Source organism: Lethenteron reissneri, chromosome 2 (genome assembly GCF_015708825.2).
Source record: "Lethenteron reissneri isolate LAM-NWPU_2019-01 chromosome 2, ASM1570882v1, whole genome shotgun sequence".
Taxonomy (NCBI): domain Eukaryota; kingdom Metazoa; phylum Chordata; class Hyperoartia; order Petromyzontiformes; family Petromyzontidae; genus Lethenteron; species Lethenteron reissneri.
In genome coordinates this window covers 9,246,454-9,258,407 of record NC_083780.1, presented here as the reverse complement: position 1 = coordinate 9,258,407, position 11,954 = coordinate 9,246,454, and positions in this window count along the sequence as shown.

Sequence of the window (11,954 nt, the reverse complement as noted above, 5' to 3'; positions counted from 1 at the left end):
GGTGGCTAGGAGATGTTAACTACCTCGCCTGGTGTGCAGGAGGTCGTGGGTTACATTCCGACCCCGACGATGCCTGCTGTATATTTGGAGTTTGCGTGTCTCTCTCTTTCTTCATCATCATCATCACGGTAGACTAGGAGATGTTAACTACCTCGCCTGGTGAGCAGGAGGTCGTGGGTTCCATGCCGACCCTGACGACACCTGCTGTATATTTGGAGTTTGCGTGTCTCTCTCTTTCATCATCGTTACGGTGGCTAGGAGATGTTAACTACCTCGCCTGGTGTGCAGGAGGTCGTGGGTTCCATTCCGACCCTGACGATGCCTGCTGCTGTATATTTGGAGTTTGCGTGTCTCTCTCTTTCATCATCGTTACGGTGGCTAGGAGATGTTGACTGCCTCGCCTGGTGTGCGGGAGGTCGTGGGTTCCATGCCGACCCTGACGATGCCTGCTGTATATGTGGAGTTTGCGTGTCTCTATCTTTCTTCATCATCATCATCACGGTAGACTAGGAGATGTTAACTACCTCGCCTGGTGTGCAGGAGATCGTGGGTTACATGCCGACCCTGACGACACCTGCTGTATATTTGGAGTTTGCGTGTCTCTCTCTTTCATCATCGTTACGGTGGCTATGAGATGTTAACTACCTCGCCTGGTGTGCAGGAGATCGTGGGTTCTATTCCGACCCTGACGACGCCTGCTGTATAATTGGAGTTTGCGTGTCTCTCTCTCTCCCCCCGTGGTGGCGTGGATTTTTCTCCGGGTCTTCCGGTTTTTCCCTCCACATTTAGAATCAACATCACGACGCGTTTGGAGTATTTGGCTGCTAATGAATGATGTCCACGCGATAAGCCCACTTCGTTGAGCTATCATTTGTGTTAGCCAGGTGGCTTCTGAAAAAATAGGTACAATAGCTAAGTGGGCCTTACCTGCTAAAATAAAATAAATCATTTGTTTTTAAATAGGTGCATGAGTCAGACAGGTCGTCGTAGAGACAGCTGAGTCTTCGGGAGGCCTTCATCCAGCTGTGAATAGATCAAGGCTGAGACGATGATGATGATGACGACGATGAGCCAGTGGTAATGACGACGGTGGCAAGGATTTACATTTGTTTGAAATTGCGCTTGTGGGTGGAACCTGTGCGCGTATTGGGGCGTGCGCGCGGAGAGAATGTGGTGGCAATGCTATTTTTAGGGCTGCGCAGAGGATAACGAGAGCCAGTGTGTGTGTCAGTGCACACACACGCACTCTCACACACACGCACAATCACACACATGCGCACACACACGCACTCACACACACAATCACACACACACTGGCTCTCACACACACACGCACCCTCACACACACACTCTCACACTCTCACACACACACACTCTCATACACACACGCACTTGCACACACACACACGCACTCTCACACACACACTTTCACACACACTCACACACAATCACACACACACACTCTCACACACGCACTCTCACACACACACTCACACACACACTCACACACTCTCACACACGCACTCTCACACACACACACAGTCTCTCACACACACACGCACTCTCACACACACACACAAAGGCGGCCGGGTGTGGTGCTGGCCCACCCACCCCATCGTGTGCCACAGTGCCGGCCTTCATATGTCCTGTTCGCTAACAGCACTTGCCCCAGCAGTCTGTTACAGGACATGGGAGGGATCTTTGTCTTGTGTGTGCACCTGCACTGCACACTAAGAACCCGGCGATCCGAGTTCGATTCTCGCTTACGGTCAACACCAGTGACGATTATCTGAACCGGTCCTGGGCATCCCCAAGGCCGACTCAGCCTCCAATGAGCACCTGGTGCGGTGTGTAAAAAACATCAACACGGGAGAGACAAAGGCGGCCGGGCGTGGATGCTGGTCACCCACCCCCTCGTGTGCCCGTGCCGGCTTTCATAGGTGCTCCTCGCTCAACAGCACTTGCCCCAACAGCCTGTTGAGGCTATACGAGGGATCTTTGCGTGTGCGTACACCTTGTGGCAGTCACTCTCACCTCGTGGCATCATAGCCTCACTCTCGCTCTGCAGCTGCATACGCAGCGAAACGTTGCCGCATACCCGTCTGGCCGGGAGCCGTGGTGTAAAACATTTAGCTTCGTAGCTCATCAGGTTCCTCTCCTGTTACAAATTAAACATTCTGATTCTGATTCTAGATTTGAAGCTTTCGGGACTGCAAGGATTCATACTTTTTGGGGGGTTTTCGGTAAAGTCACGTAGGTAAAACAATTAAATGAAATAAATGAAAACAACTACATTCAATCACTGGTGGTTGTTTTCATTTATTTTATTTTTTACCTACGTGACTTTACCGACAAAAAACAAAGATTATTCTGATTCTGCATTTGTGGCAAGGTCGGATATTCGAACATCGGAATGGAAAGAAAGATGATGGTTACATATCACGCACACATATGAGCTCAACTGTCTCCACACATGGATAAACCACGTTGTTGTTGTTTCAGTCCACCTTGACTTTCCAGACCAATTTCGTCGAAGGGCAATTATGTAAGCAAGCATATCCCGGGCTGGTTTTCGGTCTCATCAAATGGGTCTCATCAGCAAAGTCAGGCCCACGATACAAATCCTGCTGGATTACCAGATCTTATTGGTGAGAACTCCCCTCCAATAAATTACGGATCTCCGCTCAAGGCGTCGTGACATTTGGTCTACAGAGCCAATGAGCTTGGGCACACACAGGTTACTGGACAAAACTAGAAACGCAAACTGTTACAAACTCTGCGGTAAGAACAAATCCACATTACTCTGTGTGACATGGATCTCCCCCCCCCCCCACACACACATATCCGCCTACGCATATATAATGACAAGCGCACCACACAGCACATATACTGCACTGGGTGTGAGCGGATAACTGGTCGGCTTGGATTTGCGATGGGTCGGATATCCGACGCTGTACCTCAATGATATAATCTAGAGCCCGCATCAAACTACTGCTTGATGAAAGCCTGCCCAAGCTACGTTGGTCGTAGAGGTCCTTTGACCATACTTGACCACCTTGGTGAAGTATGGTGTAGGTTAGGGAAGTCAGGTCCAGGACCCGTTTAGATTTTACACGCCACTAATGTTTGCTCTGGCTGATAATCGGTTCGAAGCGCAGTGTGCAAACCACGGCGCCACCGCTCTCACCTACAATACACAAGCCATCTCTCAATCACTATTTACTGGTTCTGTATAGCGCCCTTCCCATCATAAAGGGATGTCAGTGAGCTTCATATCAAATAAGATTTACAAGGACGCCCGGCACTTAGAATATATATAATAACGTGCAAGGCATTTATTTTGAAACATCAACGAAGCGATGTACCCCGGGCAATATAATTCAATAATGATAATAAAAATAATAGTCTTCTATCCGTTATCTCATCTGATACTCTTCCATATCCAATGTGATGCAACGAGGCGTGAAAAATTGAGATAATTTTTTTCAGACCCCCCACCCTCTCCCCGTCTCTGACGCAGGGTTTCACAATTTTTATGACAAAATGATGTTTGGTCACCCTTTGTCCATTAAAAAAAATCGTTACATCCACCACGATTTGTTACCTCGACTGAATTAACGATTTCTCAAACCGTAATTCGTCACCGGGGTGGGTGGTGGTGATGATGGTGGTGGGAGCAGTGGAGTCGAACTCAGGTCACCGGGGTTCAGATCGCGGTGCGCCATCCGCCGAGCGAACAGTTTGGGAAGCAAAGCACCCAAGGAGTCGAACCCACAGAGTTTCGCGAGCCCCTGGTTGTATGTGTGTATGTACAGTACGTAGAACTTCTTTCGCGCCGTACGTCGCCAACCACGCTGATCGGAGGTGCGCGGGCGCGTCGGAGGAAATAAACTAAAAACAAAAAGCCAGTCCTGAACAAATTAGTTCGTCAATCAAGGTGATTTAAAAGTGCATAGCTCCCAGTGGCTTCCGAACATCGGAAGGAAGAACGTTCCAGACGGCCGAAAAAAGGCGCATCTGAAAGCGGCGCGCGATACGGTGACCGCCTCTGTTCGAAGGCTTCATCCTCCGCGCGTAGACGTTCAGTCGCCCACCGTAGCTCACCGCTCGAGACTGCGACACAAACAAAGAAAAGAACCCAGCACATTCTATCAACCCATTAACCGCAATTACAAGTGACACACCATTTACCCGTGCGCGAGACAACAACAGTTAAAGAATAATTGAATGAGAAATAAATTACGCACGCGATGAGCACAATTGAGATGTTGCGCAGGCGAGGAAAGCGAGTGACTCAGACAGCGATGATTTGGCGTGTGTGGGCGGGTTTTGATTTTTTTGGGCTTCGTTCAGTTCTTACCACACAGATTGATGTGGTTGAGCTTCACGACGGCCGTGTCGGAGATGCCAAGTCGGAACCGCTGAGAGCCTGGAGTTTCAGGCGTAGCGAAGGTGTGATTGAAGGTCCCAGCCCGGTCAACGTGGACTGTGTGCGCACACAAATAACACCCCGTCACGTTCAATGTGGTCCTTCAGCTCTGAGAGTCAACATTCTGTTCGTTTGAATCGCCCGCGACGAACGCTCTCTGCAAGGCACGCGCGAGGCGTTCCCTTCGTTCGGATAAGCGAGCCGCTGCAGTGATCTCATGAGTCGAGTCGTTCTTTTGCCATCGTCTTCTGTGACCATTCACTGTCACAGGGGGTGGGTGCACTGAGCTCCTCCGGCAGGCAAGGCTGTTGGTAATCGGTGGAGAGGAGAGAGAGCATGCGTATGTGCGTGCGTGTGTATGTCTGTATGAATATTTGAAAGTTCTGGACAAAGTCCCATCGGTGAGCTCTTCCGGCAGGCAAGGCTGCGTTGGCTGGGTAATGTAGCCCGCATGCCCAGCCACCGCATGCCTAAACAGCTTTTGTTCGGCCGTATCGAGGGGGCTAAACGGGCGCGGCACCGGCTAGAGAAGAGATGGAGTGATGTGGTACAGGAGGACGTGGAGCTGAGTGGACTTGCCGATGACTGGTACCAGCGGTGTCAAGATCGGCCTCTGTGGAGGAGGCTCGTGAAGGACGCTACTGGGCAGTTGAAGGCAGTCGCCCTCCAACAACAACGGAGGGCGGAGGAGCGACGCTCACAACAACGAGCGGAGCGCCGGGTGGCTAAAGCACAGCAAGTTGGCACAGTAAAGGGCACATGTGGTGCATCAGCCAGTCATCTCGGTCATCTCAGTCAGTCGACCCGTGGCACCTGGGTGACCTCCTGCCAGCGGGCGTTCGACACTTCACGTGGCCTCAACGTGCACATGGCCTGGCACAAGCGTCGTGGTGACGTCACCGCCACTTAGTGGCGAATGGCGGTTGTTGTGCACTGGGGGTTTGGCGCGTGAAATGTTTCATTTTAAAATCCTTTATATTAAGTTCGCGTGCTTGCTTGCGTGCTTGCTTGCTTGCTTAGGACCGTGCAAATCTTTCGGTCGTTTTTTAACCCACTTCCCGTGATCCAATCGAGCTGACATTTTCCACACAGACTCGTTGTGCCAGACAATTATTGTTCGTGAAAAAAAATTCCCAAAATTTTACACTTTTTAGGCAAAATTTTTTTATTTTACATATATTCAAATAGAACTAATTCATGGCTTTGGCTGAACGTCAGAGTGTAAGAGCCCAGAGCGTAACCCCTCCACAGGCCGTGGCGGAGTAGCGCAGTTGGTAGCGCCCTCGCTTCCCATGCCAAAGGTCGCGGGATCGATCCCCGCGTCCTCCACAGGCGAAAATATTTTTAAATCCTTTATATTAAGTTCGCTGCCACGCATATAAAGGATTTATAGTGAAAAACTTTGTTTTTACGGGTTATACTTATTACATCTCTCCTGACGCCCGCAGCCTATTTGGAAGCAAATCTTCGGCAAGGAAAGCAGGACAGTGACGATGACAATGGCATTGTTGCTGTAGGCAGGATGATGTCGGTCCCATGAAACAGATCATGCCGGATTACCAAATACTTTTTGGTCAGAGCACCTCCAGTAAAAAGATGTATCTCCGTTCGAGGCAGCACATAACATTCGGTCGACAGAGCCAATAAGCTCGAGCAACACATTGGTTACAGGACAAAACTAGAACCGCAAACGGTTAGAAACATTGAAAGAAGCTTTGCTGGGTTATAGAAGTGAGAAAATCCCCAGAATTGTGCGTGACATGGTCGTAATATTCCCTGCCACCCACCCCCCATATCCACCTACGCATATATTTAATGACAAGAACACCACACAGCATATATACCGCATTGGGTGTGAGCGGTTAATTGGTCGGGTTGAATATGCGATGGGTCGGATATGCGACACCGTACTGCAATAATAATAATAACCTATAGCTCACATCAATCCACTGCTGGATGAAGGCCGTGATAAGATAGGAATATCGAAGCTTAGAATGCGGATACAGCCACGAGGTTAATCTCGAAACGAATTTGTCTCCTTCTATGTGCGACGGGTGTTAAGCGTGTTTCTGGGTTTAATGAGTCATCTCCGAGACGTTAATTAAATTTTCGGTTAGCGGGGAGATTGTTTTTCTTTCACCAAACCGGGTCCCGAAGGTTTAATACGTCTGCTTTCGCGACCAATATCATCCAAAACATAGAGGGGTTTTTTTTTGGGAGGGGGAGGGTTAGATCGTGTAAATATAAATGTGTTTGTCACGTAAACAGAAGATGCCAATTTGTTACCAGTACAGCACCACCGGTGTGTTGGAGAGCCAAGCCACAACATTTACAATCTGTGTACGAGGTTTCGCCGGTAATTTACAGCTCGCATCATCAGACGGACAGCCAAATTTGTCCGCCTGATGATGCTAGTTGTAATTACTGTAATTATTGGCGAAACGTCGAACTTAGATTGTAAATGTTATGATAATTGTTTTTTTACCCTTTTATTTGGCAACAAATCTGACTCATACTCTGATGGTGCATTATCTTTGAGTTGTGCGCCTTTTGGCGTCATCTGGTCCAACACCATGTGAGACTAGGCTCTAAGAAAAGCTGTCTCGGGTGTGGACCAATCAATTTCAAGGACAATGCATACATTATCATAGTTGTGTTTTTGTTTGCATTCCGACCGCAGGTATTGTGGTCAATGCAAACATGACTCCTTGTAAAAAAAAAAGTGTCAGTTGTGTTGCCAGATAAAAGCGTAAAAAAACAATTATCATATTTTACTACTGGCAAAGGAGGTTCCAATGGTGGAGGATGGGTATGGTTTAGTTGTCTTAGTGTGCGTTTGGGTGATTGTTTTTTTACCTTTCTTGTACTTTGCACTCCTATCACATTTTTTTGTACCGTTTGTTGTAGTAACGCTCTTACCCGCACCCACTGGACATATGTGAAAAAGAGCTTGATAGCTCATCAGATTCCTCCTGTTGTGAGTTTACTCTCCAACACACCGGTGTGCTGAACTAGTAACCAATTGGCACGTTCTGTTCACGTGACAAACCTTACTAGTTGGCCGTGTCGAGTGGTGGCCGTTCACAAAGCCTTCCTCCCACCTGAGAATTAAAAAGTATAACCCGTAAAAACAAAGTTTTTCACTATAAATCCTTTATATGCGTGGCGGCTTGAGTCCTCTCGTCCTCTGGCTTGAGATGGCTGCCACCTATGGGTCAGATGATTGTCTGCCAGTATTAAGCAATTGGTAATTAAATATTTAATTTGTTTTCCCTAAATAGTGTAAAATTTTGGAAAAAATTTTCACGAACATTAATTGTCTCGCACAACGAGTCTGTGTGCAAAATGTCAGCTCGATTGGATCACGGGAAGTGGGTTAAAAAACGACCGAAAGATTTGCACGGTCGTAAGCAAGCAAGCAAGCACGCAAGCACGCAAGCAAGCAAGCGAACTTAATATAAAGGATTTTAAAAAAAGAAAATCAACCACGGCACCGTTACCAACAACCGCCGTTATCCACGCCGAGGTTGAGTCACTCAGCCAGTGACACAGTGGCATGCAACGGCCCGCTCTTGCCAATGATGCCACAGAGTCTTTAACGTCCCCTGCACTTTGAGGTGTGCGGATGGCTCAGAAATCAGATCGCTGAGCTGACGCAGCTGAGAATGCTGGGGTTCAAATCTGGGTTGCAGCCGCCTGTGATTGAAGTGGCTACTCGGGTGTTGTGAGTTGGTCCAATTATATAATTATCAATAACTCACACCAAGACTAATAAGGCTCACGCACAAAGGTCAATGGACTTACGTGGACATCCATCAACTTACGGAGAGACCCGTTGACTCGCGTACAGACCCATAGACTTATATAGACACATATACAGAGTTGTGATTAAACCAGGTTCGGAAGTGCAGTGAGTTCATTGTCTCAGTCCGGTTACCAATAATTGCATGAAACAAAATGGGACATTTTTTGCATGTGTCAAAAAATAAGAATACCTTTTACCCTGTCTGGCAATAAAACAGGAGGAGGTGTTCAGATGTTCAAACACCAAATAGAAACCTTCTGCAAGGAATCGTGTCTGCATTAACAACACAGAGTACTTGTGCTGAGCATGCAAACATGCTCTGATAATATATGATGCATTGTCTTTTGAAACGGATTGGTCAACACCAGAGACAGCTTTCTTTAGGGCCTCGCCTCACCGGTGGCAGACAAAGAACGCCAAAAAGCGGACAGCATGAAAGACCCATCGTGTACATCGTGGGTTTTGTATTTAACGTGGATAAATAAATAAAAAAATCTAAATTTAATTCTCTAATAAAAATGTTAGTTTGACTGCCATGCGACAGGGGGGTGGGGGTGGGGGGGTAAAGTGCTGCCCCCTTTCGTGTGGACTACAAGTCACGTGACGACATCTCGCAAGTGCCTCTGTGATATCCGCTTCTGCGGGTCATTCTCTCACGCGAAGGCGGTTGCCACCGTGACGCGAGGGACTTCTCCGTCTCACGACACGATTCCGATTGCCACACTGCGGCGTTAAAATTGGAAAAAGAGATTTGAAATCGAAATAAACATTCACTGCACTTTGATGGTAGGATAACACTATTTGCGAGGTGTCGGGAAATGCATTATCCTATCATCATACTGATGACAAAACCCCCCATGGGGCCTTGCCATTACAATATATAAAGTACATACTGTACTTTCGTACTTGCAGATGCTTGAGTATTTTACAGTATGTGCTAGACAGCTCTGGGGCCGTCCATAAATGACGTCACGCACCTAGGGGGTTGGGGGGGTCAGACATTTGTGACGATGTGTGACGAGGGGGGAGGGGGGTTTGAGAAATGTGACGTCACATCAAAATGCGCAACTTTAAACAAACATAGACAACACGTTCTACTTAATTAAACAGACTTTTAATAAATGTTTTTTCCTACAACATCAGAGTGCAGCGCCACATTAAATACGCACTACAATGCCAATAGTTTAAAGCGAATTGAAGCATGTTTTATATTTTTGGGAGAGGCAGAGCTTTGTGGCGTCATATTTGAGGGGGGGGGGTCTGACTTTTTGTGACGCCGTGTGACGAAGGGGGGGGGGGGGTCAAAAATCGTCAAAAATCGCGTGACGTCATTTATGGACGGCCCCTCTCTCTGTCCCATTAGTTGTTGGGTTATAATGCGCGTTGTCCGTCCGGCACAATGTCCGCCATTCTCAATTCAGTTCCTGACACCTCCTGAGAGAGAGATTCGCTTCCTTGAGAAGGCTGCAACACATGGAGCGAAACGTCGGACATCATGCCGAACAACACTCGGTGCAACCCGAAAACGCACGGGCCAGCGAAGCGTGCTCACTCTGCAGTTGAAAACCGACTCACGACTCACGGTCATTACCTATAGTTCCTCTCAGGCTGCTGTCACTGTGGATGTACAAGCAGCACATTCGTCAACCACATGTCACAAATGGCTCCTTTTAATGATTCCTCGTCATCAGCCATGATCAATCCACAGCTTGACGAAGGCCTCCCTGAACCGTCCCCCACCTGTCACGCTCTGGTGATGAAACGATGCGTCTGGTGGCTCGTATATGTGAGCTGTTTTCATTGCTCCATCTCCGTTGCAGGCGCCCTATCAGCTGTGTGCCCCCCTCCCCTAACCAGAACCCCCGCCCCCCATTTAGGCTCCCACTCTCTGCCATGATTAGTTGAGAGACACAAACAGGAACGCGTTAGGGATGTCCTCCCGATTTTCAGATGAATCCGAAATATCTGTACATTATATTCTAGGTGCGTGACGTCATTTATGGACGGCCCCTTAGGGTAGACGGACCGGAGAGATGCGGCACGTTGACTGCCAAGAAAGGTGAGTGGGGGCTCAGGCCGGGCGTGTCATGGCCAGAAGCTACGATTGCTTTTCCTATCACGTGACGGTGATACGGGCGAGTATGAAAGCAGAGTTCATCAATTGCGTTCTCTGTTTACAATGGAGAAAAAGGCCAAAGCAACGTTGCCATTCGCACATCGGAGGTGAGACTTGGGTGAGGGGCGCGGGTAGAGCCAGGGTTGTGATTGCAGTGGGCCGTCTGAAGATGAAATGCACCTCGGAATGAAAGCACCCCAGGTTTTTTGTGTTCGCATTCCATCTGATGCTGCACTGCAGAGAACGATGTTTGAATTGTATCCGAGTGGAAAGTGTGATCGGAATGAGGCTCCTTCTTGTCAACACGGACAAAATGTGTGTTCTGACGAGGCAGGAGGTGACAAGAAAAAATGTATTTATTTATTTTACCAGGTAAGGCCTACCGAGCGATGTAGCTCTTTTTCAGAAGCGACCTGGCCACAAATGATAGCTCAACGAAGTGGCTTATCATGTCCTTTGGGTCTTTCGGTAAAGCCACGTAGATAGAATAAATAATAAAAAATAGCACGTGGAAATGTATAGCGGCCAAATACTCTGCACGCATTTTAACGCGTAGTAGACTTTCGCAACCAACATTATCCACAAGAGGTGTTTGGGTTCGATCGTGTAAATATAAATGTATTAATAAACCCGCCACCAGCCGACACAGCCAATTAGTAAGGTTTTTCACGTATCATTAGACCTCCTTTGCCAGTACCAAAATATAATAATAGGGGTTTTACCCATTTTTTCCGGCAACAAAACTGAAACCTTTATACAAGGAATCATGTTTGCATTAACCACAATACTTGTGGCCAAAATGCAAACAAAAAACACACTGATAATATATGAATTGTCCTTGAAACTGATTGGTCCACAACAGACGGCTTTCTTTTGAGCCTCGTCTAAGTTTCAAGGACAATGCATATATTACCAGAGTGTGTTTTTGTTTGAATTAATATTTCCGCGATCTAACCAAAGAAACCTCTTATTATGGATTCTATACGAATGTTGATTCTAAATGTGGAGGGAAAACCCGGAGGACCCGAAGAAAAAAATCCAGGTGACTACGGAGAGAGACACGCAAACTGCAAATATACAGCAGGCATCGTCAGGGTCGGGATCGTACCCACGACCTCCTGCATACCAGGCGAGGTAGTTAACATCTCACCAGCGTGGCACCCCCAGAAGAAAATAATAATCGCATCTCGACGTGAGCGCCTTCCAGATCGTGTTTCGAAATGGCATTCATGCACTACGCACACCGCCTCGTTCAAACAAATGCTTACTGGAGAAAAATATTAATCTGAAACTAGGCCAAGGGTTTTTATGGATTATGTTTTATCCACACGGGTGATTAAACAAACAGGTTATACTTAAAATTGTATTTAAAGCTTTCGTGATTGCAGGGATTCATATTCTTGGTTCTTTCGGTAAAGTCACGATGATTGCTTGTGTTGCAGTCGAAACGTCGTAAGAATTGTTATTGTTTAATCTTTTTATTATTTTATTATTTCCCTTCTACGTGACTTTACCGAAAAAACCAAGAATATAGGTTATACTTAATACTGGTAGGAACGAAGTGGACCAGACCACCAATAGATTAATGTGTCCGTCCGTCCGTC